The 22,744-nt window shown below is 36.5% G+C and overlaps 2 long non-coding RNA genes across 4 annotated transcripts in view; both read left to right on the top strand.

Moving 5' to 3' along the window:
• LOC106870195 (uncharacterized) overlaps positions 1–10,718 on the top strand; it is a 90,931-nt gene extending 80,213 nt beyond the window's left edge. For 2 of the 3 annotated variants that reach the window (XR_016241491.1, XR_016241490.1), the window contains 2 exons: positions 4,915–4,985; positions 9,624–10,718. This is a non-coding gene — a long non-coding RNA (uncharacterized LOC106870195). Of the gene's footprint in view, positions 1–4,914; positions 4,986–8,728; positions 9,042–9,623 lie in introns of all 3 variants that reach the window. The other variant, XR_016241492.1, reaches the window with a different exon arrangement.
• Positions 10,719–15,846: 5,128 nt separating this feature from the next.
• Positions 15,847–17,483, top strand: LOC149136039 (uncharacterized). The gene is made up of 2 exons (XR_016241487.1): positions 15,847–16,769; positions 17,251–17,483. It is a non-coding gene; the product is annotated as an uncharacterized LOC149136039 (long non-coding RNA).
• Positions 17,484–22,744: the final 5,261 nt, after the last annotated feature.

Raw genomic sequence — 22,744 nt, 5'->3', positions numbered from 1 at the left:
AGAAGATAAAATATAAAGTTGACTTCGGCAGGACCTGAACCCAGAATATAAAAATCCAAGATAAATTGGGCAAGGTATTTTCCAACGCTCTAACGAGCCTGCTAACCGGCTTCCTTATCTGTTTCCAATTCTGGAACAAGGCTATCAGCTTTAAAACAGGAACATTTATTGATTACATTGACTCCAATACTCAATCAGTATTTTATTTTACTGACCCGAAAAGTATGAAAGGCAAATTTGACCTTGGTTGGATTTGAACCGACAATGTAAAGAGCTTTCGTTTCTGAACGTCTACACTTATAAAGTAGTACCTTTCACCTTGCTCTTGCTATACCATGTATGAGAGTGGATGGATATGAAGGTATTGATAAAATAAATGGCTTTATTTCTCCAACCTCAAACATATATCCTCACATACACAGTTTCACACTATTAACCTAATAACACATACACACACACGCACGGAAGCGTGTGCGCGCGCACGCCGAAGTGCCACTAAGCAACTAGCCGTTCTTCCACACTTGTACAGATCAATACATACGTATGCACCATACTAATACACGCACGCGCACACCATTCCCACTTATACCATTTCCAGACACAGATGCATGCATCTACACATTCGCCCCTACCTCTTTCTTAGCGTCTTAATACAAATGTATTCCCTCTGGTTTCTAACCTTTCATCTTACGCCAGTGTCTTTTATCCTTTCTTCTTCTCATTTATGCACTCAGTATTCTCTCTCTCTCTCTCTCTCTCTCTCTCTCTCTCTCTCTCTCTCTCTCTCTCTCTCTCTCTCTCACTCTCCCTGTTTGTTTTTTCTTTTTTTTCATTTTCCGTTTCTTTTTTCCAATGATGGACTAAAGTCCGAATCGTTGATGCACTATCTTTCGCCATTGAATCGTTAAGGTAATACCACAATCGTCAAACTCTATTCTTCTCGTATTAGTCTTTGTAATATTCATTGCCTTTAATCCACATATTTAACGCTTAAGCGGACTTTCTCTGGTCTTTACTCAACCTGGAAATTCTACATTGGGCTCCCATCTGGATTACATCGGACATCTTCATACTGAACATACAAACACACATACATAAACACACACGCACGCACGCACACACACACACACACACACACATATATAACGTTTATACGCACACACGCACACACATATTTATGAAGAAATCTGATGAATTTTCCCATTACTTTATTCTTTGCATTTTTAGCTGGTATCTCTATATTTGAATGCTGTTGGAAAACAGGCTGTAGTAGTAGTAGTAGTAGTAGTAGTAGTAGTAGTAGTAGTAGTAGTAGTAGTAGTAGTAGTAGTAGTAGTAGTGACCTACTGCAGATAACTACTTTCCGTTTGGACTAAATATATGTTCTTTTTCTTTCTTTCTTTCTTTCTTCAAAATCTATTTACGTCTTGTGTCTTCCTAGGAATAACCAGTCTATCGTGCTCACCACATTATGTATGGTAGCATTTAACTTCGCTATTTGATAATCACTCTTGTTTTTTATGAAGATATGCCTCAGATGCGCTTCATTCAATTTCCTTACATGCGTATTAGTGTTGATGTTGTTTTTCTAATCACACCGCTGAGTCTAAATCAATTTTCATTTTATATAATACTAAAACTATTTTCCTCATGACCTGAGAGCTCAAACTGATTTCGATTCCCAGACAAGTTGAAATGTTTTTCGCTTGCGCCGTTAATGACCTTAAAATATGCATTAACATTATACAATCTTATTTGGTTTTCCTCCCCTAATAAATTTCAAGCGTTGTGTCTCAGAGAAAAGAAATCAATTATAGTTTATCAATAACCCAGGATTGTTCAAAGAAAACAACACTCTCTTTATATTGAATGTTTGACATGGACATAGACACGTACATATATATTATATGTGTGTATAGATCCATACATAAACACATACACGGATAATATATATATATATATTACACACACAAATGCGCGCGCGCGTATATATAAACATATATGCATACATATATATGTATAGGCCTGTATTAATAAATATACACTGATAGCTATACATATATATGCGCGCGTTTGTATGATATTATATATAAATAAACATATATATATATATATATATATATATATATATATATATATATACACACATATACATATATATGTATGTATGTATATACATATAGGTGTTTGTATGTGTGTGTATGTATATAAACACATATGTGTATACACATTATGTATATAAAGCATATTTAATATGTGTATAATATACTCATACAAATACATTAGTATATACACATGCATATAAATGGAAGGTTTATGAGTATACACACACACACACACACACACACATATATATATATATATATATATATATATATATATATATATAAATATATATATATATATAATGCATATATATATATATATATATAATGCACATATAAAGTATACATAAAATACACACACTCTGGTACAAGCTCGCTGCAGATATGGCAACAAAGTGATCGCCAGAATTTCAGGAGAAAGCGAGGAGTAAGAGACATGAGATTTAGTCAATATCGGCTTATGTTGATGAAACCTTCTGTAAAGGGTTATATTTATCCTGTTTTTATTTGATGTCTTTTTAGTTTGTTAATGTTCTTTTGTCGCTATTGCTTTTATATTTAGTTTTCTTGTTCGTTGTGTTGTATGTTGTTCTTTAATAATTCTTCTGCCCCGCTTTTTTTTTTTCAAAGAATTCCAGTCTAGATCTGCGTGTATGCGTGTGTGTGTGTGTGTGTGTGTGTGTGTGTGTGTGTGTGTGTGTGTGTGTGCGAATATTTAATGCTTGGCGGCGCCACCGATCTTCTATATAATAAATGTCTTGATCTTTCAACTCTTGTCGTCAAACAGCTCTTCTCCCTACGCCACTTCAGCTATCATTAATGCCTTTTTCGTCATCATCACAATCTCACTATCATCGTCAACCGCTGTAGCATCGTCATCCTTATCATCGACCTCTATTCTCCCAATCACTACCACTGTCGCTTATTTCATCAGCTCCTCCACAATAAATGCATGGATCGTAGGGTTCCGCATGTGATATACTGAACTGAAAACTTCGATTAACCAACATCATCCATACAACTTGTAGTAATGCAGACATACATACATACATACGTACACACACACGCACACACACACACACACACACACACACACACACACACACACACACACACACACATATATATATATATATAAAGGAGAACTCCGTCGGTTACTACGACGATGATCCCAGCTGATACGATCAACGGAACCGCTTGCTCGTGAAATTAACTTGCAAGTGACTGGGCACTCCACAGACACGGGTAACCTTAAGCAATATATATATATATATATATATATATATATATATATATATATATATATATATATATATATATATATATATATATATATATATATATATGTATATATATATATATATAAAGCAAAATTGCTGACCTTGTGTCAAAATTTGAAACCAATATTAATATCATCGACCTCTATGTAGTGCGGAAAGTTTGCAGAATCTTTCCCGCACGCCGGGTAAATGCTTAGCGGTATTTCGTCCATCATTACGTTCTGAGTGCAAATTCCACTGAGGTCGGTCGACTTTGCCTTTCAGCCTTTAGGGTTTGATAAAATAAGTACCATTTGAGTGCTGGAGTCAATGTCATCGACTTAAACTTCTCACCTGAAATTGCTAACCTTGTTATAAAATTTGAAATCAATATCATCAACCTCCAAACTAGCGAATTTGTATGTTATTTTGTTTTATCTTTTTAACTACACCTGACTAAGTAATATGCCAAAAATGTTGCGGCACACAATCAATTCTCTTTAATTTAAAGTTTTAAAGTGAAAATAAATAAACGTGAACAAAACTTTTTTCTCATACAGAGGTAACTGCTGCCTTTGGTTGCAAAGAAATGCACGTGCACCACTATAATCCATTAAAATTCCTCAAGTTTTTCTAAATACCTTCTGAATCACTTTAACGTTACGCAGTACACCCGCACTGTGCGCGGAGTTGTGGTTTAAAATCTCTGCCTTAAATGACCACAACGGGATTTGAAATCAGAATGTAAAAATTCGTTACTAACTACTACATTCCTCCGCCGTTTGCCTTCCAAAAGAGGTCGATGAATAAGTAAAAATTACTTCATTTCACGTTGCTCCAATCCACTCATCTTGTAAAAAATGAATAACTCTGCGACGGACCGGCGTCCTCTCCAAGGAGGATTATATACGCTAGAGAAACTGGTCCTATGCTCCTTACAGAATTATGTGAACTAACCATTCTATTCTATACTCTAAAGATTCCGCCAATATTTCCCCCAAAATAATATTGATCTTATAGTGGGATAAGGCCATATACTTGCTGTGGGTTATAATCAATTAAATCAATCCTTTGTTTTTTCTGCATTTTTTTTATATTAATGATCCTGGAACGATAAAAGACTAAGATGACATCGACCTGATTTGAGCTCAGATTGTTTAATGATCTGAAGTAAGTACTGTAAGTTACCTTGTCCGATGCTCTAACGCTTCTGCCATTCACCACGCTTTCAGAATATTTATTGTAACAATGGTATCTAAATAAGTAGAGAACCGATGTATGCATTTAGAGGAAGAGAAAAAAGAAGAGAAGGAGGTAGGGAAAGAAAGAATGGATGCAAGAGAGAGAGGGAGAGAGAGAGAGAAAGAGAGAGAGAGAGAGAGAGAGAGAGAGAGAGAGAGAGAGAGAGAGAGAGAGAGAGAGAGAGAGAGAGAGAAAGGGATCAGGTTCTCTGTGTATATGTTTGTGTGCATATGGACAACTAATTTTATTAACCACATTGAAACTAACGGTAACCGTGTATACAAACTACTGTTCTACTTCAATTACAGGCATCAATGAAAAGCAGTGAGCGAAATGAAATAGTTATGACATTCTCTACAGGAAAAGGAAAAACAAAATTGTAAATAAACGATTCCACTATATTAATCCAACCAATATCCGGACAGGGCTGTTTATTTTTCCTACATTGCTTTCGTTTGTGTTATTCATTTAATTGTTTATTTATATATTTATTTGGTGTTTACTTCTGTTTTCCTGACGCCATTACTAAGATCGTTTATCAGCTTCTTTTCTCTCTTTTTTCTATACTTAAACGGGAAATATAAACGATGATATCTGAATATATGAAAATATGTGTCATTTTCATGTTAAAAATTTGTCTTGTGTTATGTAGCGTTGAAAGAATAACATCAGATCGCATTGCCATGAAGTCCACTCCTATACGCGTGTTATATGTGTGTTTTTTAGGGGCTTCTGTGTGTGTGTGAATGTGTGTATTTATATATATATATATATATATATATATATATATATATATATATATATATGTTTATATATAAAAAAAATTAATGGAGACAGCAGTTTGCAATGTTTCACCAAAAAGGAAAACTATAATCGTCACAAAATGTAACTAGGGTGTTAGAAATATCTCCATTGCAAGACATAAGAGCTAAAATGCTCTAATGCTGTAGTCAAAGTACATACGTTTATATATGTATATATATATATATATATATATATATATATATATATATATATATATATATATATATATATATTTATATATATATATATATATATATATATATATATATGTATATATATATATATATATATATATATATATAAATATATATATATCTTCTTTTATTCTTTTAATTGTTTCAGTCATTTGACTGCGGCCATGCTGGAGCAGCGCCTTTAGTGGAGCAAATCGACTCCGGAGCTTATTCTTTGTAAACCTAGTATTTAGTCATCTGCCTCTTTTGCCGAACCGCTAAGTTACGGGGACGTAAATATACCAGCACCACCTGACGCTTTAGAATCGGGTAGTGGTGTTCAATCTGTGTTAAAGAAGTTTCCATCATCAACCTTATCTTTTAAGTGTTATGCATAGTTCGTGAGCGTGTAAGAGTGCGTAAGAGACCGCATTGTGTACCTGTCTGTTTTGGTATTCTTTCTGCTCCAACAGGTGCGAATAAATCTCGAAGCGACACTGCTCATTGTGGTGATTGACAAATTTATATTTTATAAACTGTTTTGATACAACCATTTTTCGTATAAAGAAGGAAATCGTATCAAAATATTTCAAATTTTTCCTTTACTTTCCTTCAAAAATATCGTTATCTTACGTGACACAACGTTTAATGCTCTTTAAAAAATTAATATTTAATACTTCCTATATGTTCCATATCCATGAACAATTCTATTTTACTACTATGTATGTCAGCATTGAGTAGTGGAATAGAAGGGGGGTTAATTATATTAATTATATTATCGAAAAAAATACTTTCATTTTTACTTAGAAGCAGGAAGCTTATTCTTGAATATGGAAAATATTGTAAGTTGGAAATAATTAATATCATATGCAGTGCCAAGTAATTAATATTGGTTTCAAACTTTGGCACACGGCCAGCGATTTCGTGGGAGGGGTTAGGTCGATTTGATCGACTCCAGTGTGTTCAACTGGCTGGTACTTATTTTATCGACCCTGGAAGCATGAAAGTCGAGCCCAGTGGTATCTGTAAGCAAGTAATTGATATTAATTGTACAAACAATATAGCATCGTGTGTTACATTCTTATAATGATAGTTTGATTGAAAATATAAAGAAACAAACTGAACTAAATAATGTTATTGCACTTTGCTCCCTGCCATATAAGAAAAATCTATGCGTGCATGTATGTATGTATGTATGTATGTATGTATGTACGTATGTATGTATGTATTAACAGAGGATATAGATAATACAGGCACTCCCCATACACACACATGCACTTACAAAACATAGACACACATAAGAAAGAAGAAAGCAAAGGACCACTGATGAGGTCACAGAAGTGTAATGAAAGAACTCTAGCGAAAATAGGATTAATGTAATGTAATGTAATATAAAGCTGAAGCAAATTAACACCAAATATACAGTGCGTGTGTTTTTATTGGCTAAACTGGCAATATGACCATCCCCAAGTACAAAAACACACACACACACATATATATATATATTCATGTACATACATATGTGTGTGTGTGTGTGTGTGTGTGTGTGTGTATGTATGTATATGTGTGACTACGCTCGCAACCAAGATTATTGGAGAGGTCTTGTTTCCCAATGTACATGCCTTCTTTAATACAGAGGAACTAAAATACTTGGATGGAGTATCTATGTGTGTACTCCTACAATGTAATTGATAAATCTATATCATGTAGAACCGCACCAGTGTCACAAAATAGAATGTTTGTGACATGAGATTTCGTTGTTAGAGGTCCATCAGCTGCTGATCAGTTATTTTAAATGAATATGGTTTTTCCTGAGATAGCGTGAAGTAGTTAAAGGAACTGAGTTCGGACTTGATTCGTAGGCCTAGTTCGAGGGTATCCAACTAAACAGCACTTTGTCACTTGACACAGATGCGCACATATACCGAGACAACACAAAATACATACGTACATACATGCGTACATATGTACATACTTTACATACATACATACAAACATAGATACATACATACTTTTTATACGCATGCATACGTACATACATACATACATACATACATATGTACATACGCATGTGCATACATACATACGTACCCACGTACATACATTCATACATACATATAAAAAACAATGATATTTTCAGAGACTGATGAAGAGTGTAACAGCAACCACTAAAACAACAGCGTCAACAACAAAAGCAACCATTAAAACAATCATAAACGAAATATAAACAACTAAGAGTAAATGACTTGAATCTAATTTAATTATCCAAACAAACATAGTTACACATACTTTAGTATTTCCCCCATAACTCCACTGATCTATGTTGCGTTCTGTTCTAAACACATTCTGTTTACCCTAGATGTGATGATAATGGTGGTGGTGGTGCTATGGTGCGTGGGAGGGCGAAATAATTCTGTATTCTTAGGTGGCATGACATTATCACACATATCACTTCAAAAATTACTACCTCTCACTACTCCCCGAACAGTACATAGAGGCGCAAATCAGACACTCAGCGCGCGCACACACGCACACACTCACACACGCACATAAAAGTTTTTCTATCATTTGTTAGTTATTATCCCTGTTCTTTCTATGTATCTTCTTGTATGGCTCTTTGCTTCTCATCTAAGTTTATTTATCTCACCTATGTCAGTATATCTATCTATCTATCTATCTATCTATCTATCTATCTATCTATCTATCTATCTATGTGTCTTTAGCAGGCGCAGGCGTGGCTGTGAGGTAAGAAGCTTGCTTCCCAACCACATGGTTCTGGGTTCAGTCTTACTGCGTGCCAGTGCTCCCTACTAACGCCTCGGGCCGACCAAAGCCTTGTGAGTTGATTTGACAGACGGAAACAGAAAGACCTCCGTCGTATATATATATATATATGTATATATCTATGTGTTTGTTCTTTGTGGCTTGTGTTTGTTCCTCTGTTACCACTTGACAACTGGTATTGGTGCGTTTACGTTTCCCATAACTAGCGGTTCGGCAAAATTGATCGATGGAATAAATACTAGGTTTTTAAAAGAAAAAGTCCTGGGATCGATTTATTTGACTAAAACACTTCAAGGCGGTGCTCCAGCATGGCCGCAGCGAATTGACTGAAACAAGTAAACGAAAGCTATTATCTACTTAGGTGTATCGAGTATCAATAGAAGAGAGAACTATTAACAGCAAAATGCATTTGACTTCTTTATGAGGATATAAAGTTCAGTGAAGACGTGTGTATCGGGGAGATGGATTCGTATAAGAAGTCTATTAAAAGAGTTTTGCAAGCCATCGAGGCTCGTGTATAATGGGATATATTGCACGGTAAGCCTTGAAATAATAATCCATACAAAATTTTAAAATGCTTTCATTTCGACCGGGAAAACACTTACTTCTGACAAAATGAATATTTTCACATTGAAGGGGCCATTGAACGAAACAGCAGCATTTCATATTAAAAGGTAAGTTTTAGGAATACGGAACAAAAATCCGATTATTATTTGAGTTTTCAGAAAGGAAACAAAACTCTGTCTTTCTCTTATCCCCTCCCTCACTATCTCTCCCTCCCTCCCTCTCCATGTTATACACACGCACACACACGCACACACACACACACACACACACACACACACACACACACACACACACACACACACACACACACAAGTTTCTGTGTGAATGTGTGTGTATGTGCGCATGTATGTTGATGTAATTTATTTTATGAATATGCTGAAAATTACTTTTTGTGCTTATATAAAAGTCAGCAATATTTTTTCGTTATGAATTTGTGTTGCAAGATTCCGAAACAGATATTGTTGTATTTCGAGATGGTCATATTTTTTATTTTTTATTTTTTTCTGTCAAATAAACACACGCACTATATATTCGTTCTGCACTCATTTATTACTGTTCTTATTTTGAAATAAGAACAGTAATAAACGAGTGAAGAACGAATATATAGTGAGGTTGCTTATTTGGCAAAAAGAAAAAAAAAGGAAAATGATCATCCAGAAATACAACTATAATTTTTTTTCCATTTTCAGGAAAAATATTGCTGCTTATCACATAGGCTTTTGCAGAATGATGCGATGAATAAGGCGGGTGCGTTGTTTGAATTACTCAAGGAGATAACTACAAAATAAAAATATGAGCGTGGCTTGAATTTGAGCGTTGCAACTCTGGGACGTGTGGCTGGACAAGGTGTTAAGAACGATATTGGGTAGATTGGTGGAAAGATGTCACGAAACAAGGTGTTTCTGAGAAAAGGAAACAAGTCTCAAAGGGGAAAAAACTGAGCATCTGTGAATTGTTTTGTTTTAACTGTTGGTGAATGAATCTATAATAATCAGTCGAATAAGTTATTTCCCGTTTATTTTCGCATGTTTGTATGGATTGTTGCAGACACATCTGATATATGTAAATACTACTGTTCGTAGTATTTAAGTTTTGTAGAGGCTCATCAACTGATCTAATTAGACAAGTCTGTTCTTTATGAGGCAGATTTAGCAATTTTGTATAATGTTTAGACACCAAGAGTGATCTTCGGCAACTGTGACTCTTAGTAATTTGACGGCTATGTGTGTTATTCATTGAGTGCTGTTCGTTGCGTGTAGTTCATTGTGAATTTGTCAACGTGTGTGCTACAATGTGTAGTTCATAAATAAAGCGGTTTATGTACGACTGTTTCCTTGATATATGTAGCAATTATATCCTTAAAGCTGGAATGTTCTGTCTTCATTGAAGGATTTTTTATGGCAGTAGTTCGTGGAAACTATGGATGTCTAGCTAGCATGAAGATGTGATGTATATAGGGCTGTGTATGGTGTATTATTGTATATAAGGTGCTTTATTTGGAAACTATTCTCAGTCTGATCGGTTTCTTTTTAGGCTGTGTACAAAGCAGTGAGCTCTAGTTTGTATTGATAATATACGTTTTTATATATCATACCCCACAAACTTGCTACTTATATTCTTCAAAGTCTTAATACATTAGATTACGTACATTTCTCTTTGTTTCAAACGTATTGTCAACTTGCACACACATGCTCAGGATATTGTAGCTCTACAATTGTTAAAATCTGATTTTGCTGCACGCTTATGCTTAGTAACTCCCGTTTTGTTTGAAAGTGTCGGCATAATGCCCAATGGAACGCACAACTCAATCACTCATCCCTGTGAATAAATTTCATTTAATGAGATCACTGGCATTGAAGTGATCTATTGGTTTATAATATTAGCTGGGTTTACGGTTTTTTACTTAATTTATTTCGGTAGCTCTAGTAGTTTAGATTTGGATATTGGTTTCAAAATTTGGCACAAGGCTAACCAAATTCGAGGGAGGAGGAAAGTCGATTACATCTACCCTAATGCTCGACTAGTACTTATTTTATCAACCACGAAAGGATGAAAGGCAAAGTCGACCTTAGTGGAAGTTGAACTCAAAACGAGCTAACGATTCTGCTAGTTCACTGCTTTATAGTTTAGATATTGATATTGGCAAATAAGTCAGACCTTCCTTATGGAATCACTTCTCCATTCAATGCTACTGGATACTGACTATTGAATATTGACATGTTTTATTTTTTTTTAAACTCTAACTCTACTGCCGTGGATTTGGGACTCCACATTCCTTATTCTATTTTACTTTTATTTAAAAAATAGTTTACATATCTTTTTACTCTGAGCATTAAGCTTCTAATATATAAGTAATGTTGTGGATGAGTGGTTTGTCAGAACGCTATGTCCCTAACTCAGGGTCGATTTTTCCTTTCATCAATCCGATGACAAGAAAATACACACCGGTAATGCACTTGGAAAAAAGGTCATTTTTAATCGACTATATCCCACCTAAATATTTGTGAACTTGTGTTTATGTTAGAAATTCTATTGGTGCTTTTCCTTTTCTTTTCTACATCTTATCACACCCAGTAGTTTCGACGATTGAAATCTATTACATTTATCTAGTAACTGCCATATCCAATTTCTTAAAGACGTGATCAACTTGGAATATTATGCACGAAGCTCTAGCCGGTTCTGTGAGGTACCAGGATTTACTTTTACCATTTAAATATTTGAAAAAGATTTCTTTTCCGATTCAATCGCATATGATTTAAATTCAGGAGCATTGCTTTGAAAGTAGTTGATAAGCTAACAAAATATAAGAATATAGACATAAAAAGTATATTGGAGGTAAGGAGAGTTTAACGGCTGTAATAAAAGAAGCTTTCGAGGTAAGAAAAGTACATAAAGACTGATATATAAACAAGATTTCAGATTTCGAACATTACATTCATGCATTAACACATTGCAAAAATAACATTACTGAAAAGTAATAATTCAACTGATAAACAGAAACATATAAAACACACTTAAAACAAAAACAGTTAATCCAGAAGAATCCAACCAAAGAAAGATAACTGTGTGAAAGCCCCGACCTTCCAATTGACAAAATCGGAATTGATCAAACAATGAGGAAGATATAAAAAATTAAACATTGAAAATCATCGAAGCTGTAGAGAGAAACAGACAGGTTATCATAATAAGAAATGACAAATTATATTTGGAGAATTTATCGATTCTTTCTGTATCCATAACGAGACGCAGCTTTGGGATAGCTTTGTGATCTGTGGAGTTGACTTGCATGTCTATACAGACCAATCTGACCACATATTGTTTCCGTTTATCTCTAAACAAACCGCCTGAACATGTTACTAAGTTTACGATGAGTCAAGAAGATTAAATGTCACTATTAATGTTCCCTAATTTCGACTCTTCTCTTAGTCGCCCCAAATAGTACGACACCAGACTTTTAGGAAGCGTGTGGTACATCAGCTTTGCCTGTCAATTTGCAATGCCTTCGGATCTAAAGACCAAGCACATGTTTCCATAGGCCTTATCCCGGTCGAGAGAAACAATATCGTTCCACCCAACAGTCAGGGCTTCTTCCAACTGTTTTTTATGGGCATACTCACCCCCATTTATGGCAAGATGTTGGTGTAGGATTCTAATTCTTGTTCTTTCATTGGTGTATTCATCAAGCAAGAGAAGAGTATTTTCCCTCGGAACATAACTCTCACATATTTTGATGTCCTTGTTGTTTTTCTTATATCGGTATTTGTCCAGAGTTTCTTTCTGGTTAGCTACGTTAATAAAGCTGTTATTAAATTCTGGTTACCACAACGTCTGTAGTGCAAAATTCTGTTTTGAAAATGTCTGTCTATGTAACTGTCATTTTCTTTTTCTCTTCGTTATTACATATGATATATAAGTATATATATGCATATCTAAATGTGCAGGTGCAGATGCATATACATACACCTACCACATATGTATGAAACATCTTTCTTTTATCATAATTTATATATATATATATATATATATATATATATATATATATATATATATATATATATATATATATATATATATAAGATAAAACTTACTTGGAAGAGGATGCATGGCGTTCAGCCATATAATAGTATGAATAATATATGCATATAGTGAAGGCGCATAACTCAGTGGTTAGAGCGTCGAGCTTACGATCGTGAGGTTGTGAGTTCGATTCCTGGATCGGGCTGCATGTTGTGTTCTTGAGCAAGACACTTTATTTTACGTGGATCCAGTTAGCTCAGCTATAGAAATGAGTTGCGACATCACTGGTGCCAAGCTGTATCGACCTTTGCTTTTCCCTTGGATAACATCAGTGGTGTGGAGTGAGGAGGCACGTATGCATGGGCGACTGCTGGCCTTCCACAAACAACCTTGCCCGGACTTGTACCTCGGAGGGTAACTTTCTAGGTGCAATCCCATGGTCATTCATGACCGAAGGGGGTCTAAAAAAATGTATATATGCATATATGCATACGTATATTCACATACTTATAGCTATACGTATATATATGTATATGTGGGCACAGTACGTCACTAAATGTGTACAACAAAAATGTACGAAGCACAAGTACATGGAACATGACTATTCATTCTTTCGAACAACTAAAGACACAAATGGAAAGCAAAACAAACATAAGGAACGACACTTCATCAGTTGCTGGCTGTTTTTCTAGTCTCCGAAATACGGTACTAGAAAAACAGCCAACAACTGATGACGTGTCGTTCTTTATGTTGTTTGTTTTGTTTTCCATTTGTGTCTTTCGTTGAGCCGGGGTTAATCCTGCGACAGACTGACGTCCTGTTCAATGGCAGTCTGTATTTTCAGTTACCTAAATGCCTAAGAAACCCGGATAATCTCCGGCTTCATGTACCCGTAGACTTCGAGGGCAGATTTAGAATTTCATGAAGTTGGGAGAGCCCAGTTACTGTTGTTAATAGTGAAGTTTTTAGATAAAAGCACTATTTGGTTAATTTACAAATTCAGGTTCCTAGTTCTTAGAGGGGGGGGGGAGGAAGCTGAATGACATCAACCAAGCATATAGGCAAAATTGAGACGCATTCGTTCATAGAAGAAAGTACCGCAAAAGAGACGTAACATACAGAGAGCTAGCGAGTGGATCCCACAAAGATGGGGAGACAAACGTTCAGACAGGTAAATAGACAGACTCTCTATGTGTGTGTGTGTGTGTGTTTGTGTGTGTGTGACTGACAGGACAGACTACGAGACTAAGAGACTAAGTACATAATATTACACAGGTCGACATTTTGAAGTAAAGTGAAATCGAGACTTGCAATCTCACTCCACCGTCTCCTGCCCCTTATTAGAGTCTATATGACGCCAATAGCCATTTGACTGCACTGAGAGTATTGTGGAAGGTGGGAGGTGTTTATCGGTGCGTGGAGGGGTGAAAGTATTTCTTTATCGGTCCGCTTATGTCTTCATCACTTCCTTCTCCTCTCTCTCTCTCTCTCTCTCTCTCTCTCACACTCTCTCTCTCCCTCTCTCTCTCTCTCTCTCTCTCTCTCTCTCTCTCTCTCTCTCTCTCTCCTTCTCTCTGCCCAACTCTTTCCTAATGTCTCTTCCACTCGCTCTCGTTAATATATTAGATGAGAAAGAAGCGCAGAAATGCATTAACCTTTGCAGACCCTCCCATACAGGTTAAACTATATTTCACACTATTTCTGACGCTCTCTATTCCTTTCTCTCTCTCACACATTCTATCTCTCCCTCTCTGTTTGTCTGTCTGTCTCTCACTTTCTGTCTCTGTCTCCCTCTCTCTCTCTCTCTCTCTCTCTCAACTGATGAACGGTCGTTTTTTTGTGTTGTTTGTTTTGTTTTGTATTTGTGTCTTTCGTTTTTCGAAAAAATAGTTCATATTCCATGTACTCGTACTTTGTATTTTTTTGTTGTACACGTTTCGTGACGTCCCGTGCCCACACACATATATATATATATATATATATATATATATATATATATATATATATATATATATATATATATATATATGACAATGCATACATGCAAACATATGTATGTATGCACATATATAATACATTGGTTCCTCTCCCTCACATTCTCCCCCTTTTTAATGTGCGTGCGTGTGGAGAGAGATGGAGGGGGCTGCTGCATATATTTTAGATATACAGATGCCCTTGTTTGTCCCCTCTATGTTTAGCCCCTTGTGGGCAATAAAAAGAATATTTTAGATATACAGAAAGTTAACATCACAAATTTTAAAATATGCTGCTGCTGCTGCTGCTACTACTACTACTACTACTACTACTACTACTACTACTACTACTACTACTACTACTACTACTACTACTACTACTATTGCTGTTGCTGCTGCTGTAATCACACCTTGGTCCTGTTTGATCAGGTTTATCATCAAAAATGTTCCAGACATTAAAAACAAGTCTCTTTCTTTTCTTTGTTATTATCATTACTGTGATGGCCAAATCCTGGTTGTGAAGTGAGCATAAACAGAATTGTCTCCTTATAGTCTGTTTATTCATTAGCTGTCCACTATAGTAAGAGAACTTCAGGAGTTCTTACCGTTCCACATTCTGAAGATAAGGGTGAAATAACCTGGAAACATTGATAATAAATTTAAGAACGTTATTTTGCCAATCGAACTATATCTGATTACGCAGATAAAAAGATAACTTAATAAGAAAAATAAAATTTGAAAATAACTGTTTTCAATATATCATGTCTGAAACAACAGCTGTTCCCAGGCTTTCTCTCTCTATATGTGTGTGTGTGTGCGTGTGTGTGTGTATGTGTGTGTAGTAAGTACACACACACACACACACACACACATTGCTTCTTAAACCTCAAGTAATTATTTATTGCGTCATTTCTTTTATCGAGGCAAACTATACGTCATGTGTTTATTACGTTGTCTCTTACAAAGGAAGCATTTAAAGAAACCGTACAGTTGTCTCAACAACAATCTTTGAAGTTATTCGTTCTTCTACCAAACGAACTTATTAACATATTCGCTAGACAATCTGTCGAGAGTACTCTTTCCTGCAGGAAATAGGAACCAAATCTTTATAAAATAACCTCATACTTTCTTCAGAAAGAGAACAACATCAAGAGCCCGTTGGATCTCGTAGCGCTCGATGGAATATGGTTGTAAAGAAAGTACAATATGGTCAACACAGTCCATTCTATTTAATGCGTATCTACTCCAAGCGGCGATCTGTTAGAATCGTCGTTACTCCCAGCTAAAATGCTTAACGGCTTTTCTTCTGGCTATACGTTCCAGGTTCAAATAACGCTGTAGTCGACTTTACCTTTCATCCTTTCTTTCGAAAGCGATCAAAGCACTAATCAAGCATTGGCATCGATGAAATCGATTACTCCTCTCCACCAAAATTCCTTTTGCACTATATTAGAAAAGACATATTTCTCTGTTCCATCAGAGCTTGTTTGCTAGGGTGCTGTGATTTTGATCTATTTACATCTTATTCAGCTTTGGTGCAGTCAGAACCCAAGATATCCTCCGTGTGAGGTTGTAGCTGTATCTGTGCATAGCCATGCACTCTTGTTTTCCTTTTTTGAGGATCCTGGACCTCGGCCATGCTGGAGTATTTTGATCAATGAAATCGATCACAGTACCTATTTTTGAAGTTTGATACCAATTCCTTTCGACGAAATACTAAGCTACCGGGACGTAAACAAACTATTGCAGCTTCTAAAGTGATGAGACACAAATAAACACACACACAGACGCGCGCGCGCGCGCTCATGCACACACGGGCTTGCACGGTGTTTGCAACTACAAACGGTAACTTCTGACATTCGAATATATATGCTTATTTATATCACCTTTTGCATGTGTATATATGTATGTATTCATGTTTGTGTATGTATATATATATATATATATATATACATGTGTATGAAAGTATACATGCACACACATATATATCGATATGCGCTATTGTGAGGAAAAACGTGTGCTCATATATGTGTGTGTGTGTGTGTGTGTGTGTGTGTGTGTGTGTGTGTGTGTGTATGTTTTTGTATGTGTGTATGTGTGTGTTTATATAACCCAGAATCAAAACATTCTCAGGTGTGGTATTTAGTTACTAAATCAACCGTAAAAGTGGTAAAAGCGATTTATAAATGTGACAGAGTTGAAGCATCCCGCAGAAACAACAGTATAAACCTTGCCGTCACATCAATATTTTGTCTCTAAAGATTTATTTATTCTCCAATGACAGTCTCACTATTTGTTTTCTGTCTGTATATATATCTCTGTCTAGCACCTAACTAAACGTCATATTCAATAAACAAGCCACCGAATGAGACTGTAAATAGACATGTTGGAAACAGTAGCCCGGTAACTAAGGGGTTCGCTAAGAGAAGCCGTTAGAGTGAGCGCCAGACTTGAAAGTAAATAACTACTGGGGTGTACTTGATCGACAAAACCTTTCAAGGCGATGTCCTAGTATGCCTGCAGTCCAGTGATTAAAATAAAAAGAAAAGACTATATATATGAACTTGCGTTGCTGTATTTATCCATACATCTGTGCGTGCGAATGCGCATGCTTGTGTAAGTAGGCAACTCAAAATGACGAATGAACTATAGTAAAACTATTGTGTACTTTATTTTCAGTTTGTAGTAAATTAGTAATAATGTTTGTGTACATAATGTATATGTAATGTATGTATGTATGTATGTATGGATGGATGGATGGATGCATGCATGTATGTTTGTATGTACGTATGTAACATCTATGCCAAACAGTGTAGGTCACTTGCCGGCCTGAAATGTCACACCGATGCTGCTCAACATGAGGCCGACTCTGAAGTGCTTTGGGTGATGACTGAGAACGAGAAAACAACCAGCTTGTATGTGTGTGTATGTTCATGGTGTTCGGCCTAAATTTGACAGTTTGCATAAAAGGAAAAGTACACACAATATCTCATCCAAAAGATCAAGGAGTATGAACTAGATTATGGGTGGAAGATGACAGTTTGTTCAGAGTAGTCGCCCTCAAATTCCACCAAGGCTTCAAGACGGCTCTGCAACCTTGTACGTGTGTTCCTCATTATATCTCTGGGGAGATTTTGAAAATCTTGGTCTTAGCCAACAGCTCGGCCTTGGTGTTGCAGGTAGAGAGGTTGGTGTCTTTCTGAACCGCATCCTACACATAGTAATTATGGGGTTACAAACAAAGGAATTTATAGGCCAGCAATTGGGGCTATTGAAATCGTAGAAATTCTCCGACAACTACTTCTGACTCTTTCGAGGGTATGCCAATGGGATGAATCCCACTAGCACACATGTGACCTTCTAGCAGCAACCTTCTCCAGGCAGAGTTCGACCACTGTCTCATGCAGCTTCACATAGCCGTCTAAATTCAGCTTAAGACCCTGTTCAAGATGTGGAGATAAATTCCGCTGTGTGGGCGCAATCAGAACGCCTCATGTGCAGCTGTTTACGTCACATCCTTACAGTGTTCACAGGGCATGGAACTATAGTCATGGTGTCCGCATTGTGATACCCGGCGCGAATTATCATCATAGAGATAAATCTTTCCCAATATTGAGATAGTTTCCAGTACTCCTTGTCAGCTAACGTTTGCCCAAGTAAACTTTAATCTTAATGCTCTTCAACGCCGCTGTTCTTGAAAATGTTTTTCAAGCTGCAGTTCTTGAAAAAAGAAGACGGTAAAAAATCGTCAAATTTAGCCCGAACAGCCTGTATGTATGTATGTATGTATGTATGTATGTATGTATGTATGTATGTATGTATACACGTACCAACACGCATATACACAAACACATACACACACATTAACACACATGCGTGTATGCAATTATATACAGAAGCTGATATCCCATAAAACAAAGCAAGAGGTAAAATATTTAAACAAACTTAAAACTAGGCTATATACAAACAATAATAAAACACACCCAGTCCCAAGTGAATTCCAAGCCAGCTATTGTAAATAGGGGGAGAACCCCTTTCTTCTGAGACACATTTTAAAAGAAGCACTTAAAGACACATACATTAAAGTCGACGGTGAAAGTGCGCTACACACATACATAAAGACTTTCAAAACCAAGCGTGAACACACACACGACAAACACATATACACACACATACTTTATGTGTGTGTGTGCGTATTTTTGTAAGTATGTGTGTGTGAGTGTATATATATATATGTATATATATATATATATATATATATATATATACACACACATATACGTGTGTGTGTGTGAGTTTATACACACACACACACATATATATTTATATCCCAGAGTATATTCATATACTGAGACAACAATGACTTGTGAGTGAGTGTGATTGACGGAAACAATTTTGAAGCCTGTCATGTTTGTGTATGTGTGTGTGTGAGTGTGTGTACGCGTGCGCCTGTAGTCGTACGTCTTTCTGCCTATCTCTCAACGCTTGACAACAAATGGCGGTTTGCTTCGTCCCCGAAAAACTAGCGGTCCGGCAAAAGGGGTCGATACCACACTTTTAAAAAATATGTACTTAAATATTGGTGACCATTTGCTTTAGTGCACTCATTGAAAGCGGTGCTGTAAGCATGGCTGCAGTCCAATAACAGGACCAAATAAACTGAATATATTGATAATCACACATTGAAACTGATGTAAAAATGTAAAGAGAGTTAGTCAGGTATATATTGATAAATATATTTAAAATTAAATAAATGCGCAGGCATGCCTGTGTGGTAAGAAGTTTGCTTCCCAACCAAATGGTTCCAGGATCAGTCACACAGCATGGCACCTTGGGAAAATGTCTTCTACTAAAGCCACGAGCCAACCAAAGCCTTGTGAGTGGATTCGGTAGACGGAAACCATTATCACTTGACGACCGATGTTGTGTTGTTTATCTCCCCGTAGTTTAGTGGTTCGGCAATAGAGACTAGGCGATAGAGACTCACTAAAAGTTCTTCAAGGTGGTGTCCCAGCATGACCGCAGTCTAATGACTGAAACAAGTAAAATATAAAATGATAAAGTCAGACTGGTATCTGGTAACAAAGGGGTATGACCACCTTCTGGTATTGACATATATTGTTTTCTACTCTAGGCACAAGGCCCGAAATTTTCTGGGAGAGGGCGAGTCGATTAGATCTACCCCAGTACGCAACTGGTACTTAATTTATCGACACCGAAATGATGAAAGGCAAAGTTGACTTCGGCCGAATTTGAACTCAGAACGCAAAGACAGACGAAATACCGCTAAACATTTCGCCCGGCGTGCTAACGTTTCTTATTTTTTTATTGCCCACAAGGGGCTAAACATAGAGGGGACAAACAAGAACAGACAAAGGGATTAAGTCGATTACATCGACCCCAGTGTGTAACTGGTACTTAATTTATCGACCCCGAAAGGATGAAAGGCAAAGTCGACCTCAGCGGAATTTGAATTTAGAACGTAACAGTAGACGAAAGGCTGCTAAGCATTTTGCCTGGCGTGCTAACGTTTCTGCCAGCTCACCGCCTTTATATTGACATATATTCATCGCATGAATGTATGTACATGTTCGCTCCTATTCTCAATTACTCGAATTCTCCAAGGAGTTGGTTTCTAACAAAGATACAAAGCTCCATCGTTGAAATATTAATAACGAAAGCAAATTCACATTTTAAACGCGAGAAAAGTATTAAATATTTGCACTGTTCCGCTTACAGAGTGAATATCTTCGTTGTGGGTGACAGGAAGATCGGAGATCTTTTTTAAAGGTCGATTACCCAACCATTACTCAAGAAGGAGCGCCGTGCAGTACAAGCTAGATAGCTCAAACCTACAAGGAACACGTGGAATGGGTTACTCAATGCCCCGATTTTAACACAATAGGACATGTATTGAAACATAAAGATAGAATGTTGCGAGCAAGATGATCCATAATTACATCAATTGCAGAGCTGAAGGAATTGACCGTACTGTCGATAAATATGAATCAGTCTGTCTTCAATAATTTAACCAAATCCATATTTAATCGGATGAAAATAGTTATATTACCTAAAGGAGAACTTACAAAATATCAGACAAACTTTTAATCATTCTGGATAATGTTTGATGTTATTAAAAGTAAAATTAGTATTTAGTTTTAATACTCTGGCCATAGAATAATTGTAGGCAACTGTACAGTCGCCATCCAACGGGGACAGCAGCAATAACACCACTATCACCGACAAGCGTAGTAACACCTACATCGCGCGCACCTGAATACCACAAACGCGTTAATAATGGGGGTCACTTCTTAAGTTCGTGATTCTGCTAGAAATAGCAGCTAAATCTCGCTCGAATCACACTCTGCTGCTTTGGATAATATAATCGATGGATAATGTAATCCTGAAGGAAAGACGAGATGATTATCGATGAAAAGCCTTGAATATAGGTCAGCTTGATTGGGCTGACCCAGATCTAAACAACAAAACTAATAACAACAACAACAGCACTCCCAACAAGCCCGCACCTAACACTATCACCTCCTACACCAACTCTATTTCAAACACTACCGAAATAACAGCACTCATTGACACCACGAGGACTTTTCAGTCTTTTAATGTCTTCCGATAATACATTCCAATGTTTTTGCTGCATTCTTTTTTTTCGTAAAATAACAATAGAAATAGGAAAATGAACCAAGGATGTATATAGACTTAAATTGCATTGTTATTACTGTTGTTACTTCCACGTCTCATGGTACCAAAAGTGGATAACTTCAACAGGAATAGGAATACACCCAAAATCTTTCACATTCGTGCGCACACCCAAGGTTGAATGACACAAACGTGTAGAACACATATTAGATATGACACAGAGAATCCACCAGACATCTGCACCACAAAATCATATGCTCATAAGTGTGTACGTTCACACACACACACACACGCGAGCGCGCGAATTGTAGATTTTCAAATCTCATGAGTCAACAAGAAAAATTTTTAAAATCTACGCGTTGAGTTCTCTCTCCTCCACCGTAAAAATCAAGTATGTGTGTATGTATGTATGTATGTATCTGGACTGTTTCAACGAAGTCGCGTATTGTCCTTACCCTCGAAATGCGGAGTAGATGAAACAAGGACAACTGATGAAGGGGAATATTCTTTATGTTGCTTGTCTCGTTTCTCTGCTTAAATACCGCATGATGTTGCAGGTGGGGTCCAGTTAAACTCTTCCTCAGTTTGAGTAGCCCATTCCACTGAAAAGGCCCCTGAATAAGATTTGCTTCAAGGATGATGAGCAAAACACCCATGTTTCCAAAGGTGAAATATCCAAATCCCAAAGGATTCCTCACAACATATGGCTATGATGCTTCCCACAACTTCTGCTCATGATCAGAGATGCACATATCGTCAGCCACTAAGGGTTATGCTCAACTGGTTAAGGTCAAACAACTGGCAAGCAAATGTGTGGTATTGAGCAGAATATTTGCTGTAGCCCATCTTTTATATCAAGATAAATTAATGTACATGATAACACTTCCAATCAGTTAAGATGAGCAGCCATGAGAGTCACTGCCTGGCACTGCATCAGAGCATTTTATCATCATCATCATCATCATCATCATCATCACCATCATCATCATCATTATTATTATTATTATTATTATTATTATTATTATTATTATTATTATTATTATTATTATTATTATTGTTATTATTATTATTATAGACCTCGCATAGTATACAATATCGTGAGATTGTTGATTGAAGATATTGTGTCCATCGGGGGTTTGTACTGTTTTTCAAGTCACAACAAGGAT

Source organism: Octopus bimaculoides, chromosome 4, assembly GCF_046866305.1.
Source record: "Octopus bimaculoides isolate indiv1 chromosome 4, ASM4686630v1, whole genome shotgun sequence".
Taxonomy (NCBI): domain Eukaryota; kingdom Metazoa; phylum Mollusca; class Cephalopoda; order Octopoda; family Octopodidae; genus Octopus; species Octopus bimaculoides.
This window is presented reverse-complemented; position numbering and strand designations above follow the sequence as displayed.